Raw genomic sequence first — 6,000 nt, forward strand, 5'->3', positions numbered from 1 at the left:
CCAAACATTGGGAAATTAGATCCCAAGACAGTGAGTTGCCAATATATTGGCTATCCAGAAAAATCTAAGGGCCACTGTTTCTACTGTCCAGATAGACACACCAAGTTTGTAGAAATGAGACACGCCATCCTTTTAGAAGATCAAATGATCAGGGGGAGCACGACACCGAGAAAAATTGATCTCGAAGAGAAGCGGGTATTCGTGCCCACTCCGATGATTCAGGAGCCATTTTTCTCGTTGCCTGTGTTTGCGGCACCTATAGAGCAGCATACCGCAACAGAGTAGGACACTGCAGTGCCTACACCTGCTGTTAGTCCTCCCAATGTGACAGCAAGTGAGAATGAGGAACATGTTCCTCAGGATCCTATAGAACCTGTGGTCACAGATGAGGGAGAGCAACAGCAGCCCCAAGAAGAAACTGCGCCACCAGCTGAGACACTCAGAAGATCTCAAAGAGCAAGAAAATCTGCTATTTCAAAAGACTATGTAGTCTACAATAGCGAATAATCTGAGATGGAGGGTGATCCCACATCATATGAAGAAGCCATGAGAAGCGCTAATTCATCCAAGTTGTTGGAAGCCATGGAAGATGAATTAAAATCCATGAGTACCAATAAAGTTTGGGACTTAGAAGAAATTCCTAATGGAGCCAAAACAGTAGGCTGCAAATGGGTCTACAAGACGAAATGTGACTCCAAAGAGAATTTTGACAGATATAAAGCGCGACTTGTGGCGAAAGGATTCACCCAAAGAGAGGGAATAGATTACAATGAGACTTTTTCCCCAGTCTCATGTAAAGACTCTTTCAGAATAATAATGGCATTAGTGACGCATTATGATTTAGAATTGCATCAGTAGATGTAAAGACGGTATTCTTAAATGGGGATCTATATGAAAATGTGTACATGGCACATCCCAAGGGTTTTGCTGTGGAAGGAAAAGAAAAGTTGGGATGCCATCTAAAGAAGTCCATTTATGGCTTAAAGCAAGCTTCGAGATAGTGGTACTTGAAGTTTGATGAAACCATCAGAAAGTTTGGATTTAAAGAAAATGAAGAGGACAACTGCATTTATGCAATTTAAGAATGGGAAATTTATTTTCCTCATCCTGTATGTGGATGACATTCTGCTAGCAAGCAGTTATGTCAATCTACTGCTGGAGACTAAGAAATTCTTGTCCTCAAAGTTTGACATGAAAGATCTCGGTAAGGCTTCATTTGTCTTAGGAATTGAGATTCTTCGAGATAGAAGAAAAGGGGTATTAGGATTATCACAGAAGACATACCTTCAGAAAGTACTAAAGAAGTATAGTATGCATGAAAGCAAGGCAACGCCTGCCCCTATAGTCAAGGGCGACAGTTTTGGGAAATTTCAGTGTCCCAGAAATGAGTATGAGCTTGAGCAAATGAAAGCGGTTCCTTATGCTTCAGCTATCAAAAGCTTACAGTATGCACAAGTGTGCACACGCCCTAACTTGAGTTTTGTTACTGTGGTACTTGGCAGATATCAGAGCAATCCAAGCATAGAGCACTAGAAAATGATAAAGAAAGCCTTACGCTATGTGAGAGGAACAACTGGCCCCATGCTAACATATAGAAGATCAGAATCTCTAGAAATAGAAGGATATTCAGATTCCGATTTTGCAGGAGATGTAGATGAAAGAAAATCCACGCCAGGATACATCTTCACTCTTGCAAAAGGAGCAATATCGTGGAAAAGCTCCAAGCAGACACTCACAGCATCCTCCACGATGTATGCTGAGTTTGTGGCATGTTATGAAGCCTCGGGGCAGGTTACATGGCTTAAGAAATTTGTACCCGGATTAAGAGTGGTCGACAGCATAGAAAGACCACTGAAGTTATACTACGATAATGAACCGGCAGTATTTTATGCTCATAACAACAAGTCAAGTGGTGCTGCCAAACACATTGACATCAAGTTCTATGTTGTTAAAGAGCAAGTCCAGGATCACACTATTTGTTTAGAACACATCAGTATAAAGAAAATGTTAGCGGATCCGCTTACAAAAGGCCTACCACCCAATGTGTTCAGAGAACACTTAGCCGGCATGGGTTTAAGGGAAAGCCTATGATTCCTGGACTAAGAGGGCCCAAAAGGAGAATTAATTCCAGAACGGAGAGGTGTATTGTGGCTGTTAATTTGATAGTACGAACCGTCATGACGAGGCACGCTCCATATACTGATCTGTAATGGAATGGAAGTTTTAGAAAAATTAAGAATATAAGAACAAGTTACATGGAGAGATCATGGGGGAGATTGTTAGAATGATCTCTCCCTGGCCCAATCCAACGACCGGGCCAGGCCATGGTCCGCGCCCTGATCGGGGGCGCCCAGCCCAACAGTGGCTGGTGGGCCTATGTCGCCAGTGCTATAAAGAACAGGTGGGGGCCGTGGCACAGGATACGAGGTTTACCGCCGCCACTACAGTACCCTACCTTCAACCCTAACCCGATCTGAGAGGGGTGCGCTTGGCCGACGGGAAGCTCACCACTGCCGCCCGTCTACGACTACGTCGCTCGGTACTCCACCGCCCTCTGCACCTGCTCCGCCGCGTCGGAGCCCTTGGCCGCCGCCGCCCATACTCCACCGCCGGATCCACGTCGTCACCAACCCGACCTCGCCACAGACGGCTCTTCCTTCTCCAACTTTGATGGTCTGGATTTCTACCTCTCCTCTCCCTCTAGTTGATGTACCCAAGGATGAACACATGTTTTACTCTCAATTAAAGAACCGATCCCCTCTGGTCTTGTATGCCTAGTCGATCTCAGAATTTCAGAATCTAACATAGCTTGCAGTTGCAGCCTTGCACGCCTAGTAGAGGACTTGCAAATTTGACGCCTGGCTGTACGGTACGTGTGTGTATGTCTCGCAGTGCTCAAACGAATCCGGCTAGCTACTAGCCGCAAGGCCACCAAGCAAGCATCGACCGCTGCTGGTGACCGTGGCCCCGCTCCCCGACTCCGACACCTTGCTCAGCCCCTGCCGTTGCCGCCCACACAAGTCGAAGCCTGGACGGTCGCTCGCCATCGGCCTCCCCTTGGACCGCCGCTACCACCGACCACCCAGCGTCCTCTACTCGGACCGCGGCTGCATGCACCATCCTCACCCTGAACGGCCACTGCCACCACCGCATCGGCCTCTGTCGGGACCTTCGTCGCCACCACCCGCTTCGGCTGCGCCACTTCCCACCTCGGTCGCGCGCCGCCACCGCCACCAATGCTGTTGCTTAGTGGATCCACGCAGGGAGAGGCAAGACCGCCTGTGCTTGTCGTCGCTGGCCAGGTAGCCATTGTCGGCCATCGTCTCAACGAGCCAGCTCGAGCTGGGATCCAAGCCGAGCCGAGCCGGCTCGCTGGCCACCCCTAGTCTATCTAGCCGTTTCAATGCAACCACATCTAAGGCGTATAGGTCGCCCTGAGTAGAAATCAGGCATCGTGCATGCCTGACTAGCATGCATGCATATCTGAAACTACCTGCCGTGTGTTTTTTTTACTGAGTTGCATGACATTGGGAAAATTTTGAAATGCAATTTGTACCAACCGTCCTGTCATAATTCGTAGTGCTGAGACTAGAATAACACACATTTGCAAATAAGTGATAATATGTGCGCGTACAGAATGCATAGTGACCCCTATAAACCAATGGCATGTTTTTATGTCAATAAGGTCATGGAATGTGAGGTGACTGGAAAATTGTAGATAAATTTTGCCACCAGGTGTAGTAATTCCTGAGAGGTCTCATATTCACTTTATAGTAGACCACACTACACATAAAGTTGAATAGTTGAACTGTAATCAAGCGTTTTATACATCTGAATTACACATATCCATCACAAGAGTACTTACAAACAAATGAGAGCAAAATACAAATTTGGAGTGCACAGTACAATTCAGTTCCAAATTGACCCGCTACTATAAGTAGGGTGTCTAAAGTTCTAGAATTTTTTTTAACCTTTTTTTAATATTATTTTAATTTCAACCCGTATTGGGTTTTATTTGCAGGGAGTAGCCCGTTTGGTCGCGCCACTTGCCCCGGCGCGACAGATAGCCTCTGTCGCGCCAGTGCATGTGGCGCGACAGGGAGGGCCACGTCATCGCCGACGCCAGCGTGGCCACCTTGTCGCGCCACATGCACTGGCGCGACAATCTTGTCGCGCCAGGCGGGGCTGGCGTGACAAGGCCAATGTCCTGGGCCCGCGCCAGCCCCTTCTCCCCCACCCTCCCTTTCCTTCCCTCACTCCACCCCGACCACAGCGTGTCCAGGGTCGCCGCCCCCCCCCCCTCCCCAGATCCCCCCAAATCCGGCGTTTTGAGGGGGGGAAAGTGGGGGGAAACGTTCCCCACCCTTCCCCGAAGGTATTGCTCCCATTTTTTCCTCCTTTAACCATGCACATTTGTAGATATTAGCGATTCTTGGTGATTAGGGTTTGGTTCTTAATTTGAAAAATAATGTCGTAGTTGATAGTTTTGTCATGATTAGTGCTTTAGATGATGCGTAGATGGTACTCTGCTCTCGATTTGGACGTGAGGTAGTATGTGCATGCATCGATTAATATTATTTCTAGGATTGAGTAGTGGGGATGTTAATATGGGTTTCACTCATGGATACTAGGCACCGTGAAGAATTGTTTTTGTAGTTGATTTCTTTGTATAAGTGATGAAGGTACTCCGATTTCTTTTTTGTTGTAGATGGACAAATTAGTTCGGGTTTTTCATGGTGGTATGGTTAAGGAAAATGGAGAGTTTGAGAATATGGTAGAGAATATCGAACTGTTCGATAGTCCTCCATTGTTAAAGGATTTGGTAGACCGGGTGGTTTCAAAACATTCATGTGGAATTGATGAAATATCTCTGAGGGGTATATTTGATTACGGTAAAGCTAGAGCACATTATGTTTTGATGATATTGGAATCTGAGATGCATTGGAGAAAGTACAAGGATATAGTAGCTCGTGCAAATGTGATTTGTTTGGAGGTGGTTGTTGAATTAACCCGTAGAACAAGATTAGAAGAACCAGTTAGGAGAGTAGATGAAATTCCATTTCCTATTGAGAATATGACTCAAGAGTCAACCTTTGTAGAAGATGTCCCAAATCCCACTTGTGCTTCGGATTACGATATGGCAGTCGCTTCCGATCATTTGGGGCCAGATAGCTTCGAGGCACAAGATGACATGGATGCTGCAGATGATGACGATATTTCTTTAGGTTCGGAGGACAGTGAATACGATAGTAGTGATGAGGACGACGATGGTGAAGACACCGGGGTAGAAGAATGGGAGGGTAACGGTGTAGAGGCCCAAGTAGAGCAGGAAAATGATGCCGGCGATGGAGCCAATGCAATTGATGATGATCAACGATTTATTTATACCGCCAAGGAGTTGCGCATGTTGAAGTTAGCCCATGTTGAAGTCCCTGCGGTATCAAATGCTAAGGACCTTAGCAGGATCGATAGAGCCATTTGTGACTCAACTATTTTTGAAAGTGAGTGTGTAATTGATAGTGACTGTCCGGAGATTCGAAAGGGCATGAAGTTCAATTCCCTTCCAGAGTTGCAGTTTTTCTTGGCTGATTATGCAGTGCGTCACCACCGACCATTTTATGTGGTTCATTCAGACAAGAGGGTACGCTACGATGTGCTATGCAAGCAGGGATGCCTTTGGGGTGTTTGGGCATGTATCGTTAGTGGCACTGGTCAGTGGAAGATCACCAATGTAAAATAGCCTCACACATGTGCATCGTCGAAGCCGAAGCAAGTTCATGCACAGTGCACCGCACGTTACCTTGCTCATCGGATCCTTGGTATTGTTCAGAAGGACAACGATACCTCAGTTCCATCGCTTATGGAGTCTATTTTCGCTTTAAGTTCTTACCGGGTGAAGTACTCCAAGCGTGGTGTGCAAAGCAACATGCTATAGCTCTGTTGTGGGGAGATCGGTTAGAGTCATATGCCAGGGTGCCCAAGGTGTTGACGGGCATGTCT

Source organism: Panicum virgatum, chromosome 5K (assembly GCF_016808335.1).
Source record: "Panicum virgatum strain AP13 chromosome 5K, P.virgatum_v5, whole genome shotgun sequence".
Taxonomy (NCBI): Eukaryota; Viridiplantae; Streptophyta; class Magnoliopsida; order Poales; family Poaceae; genus Panicum; species Panicum virgatum.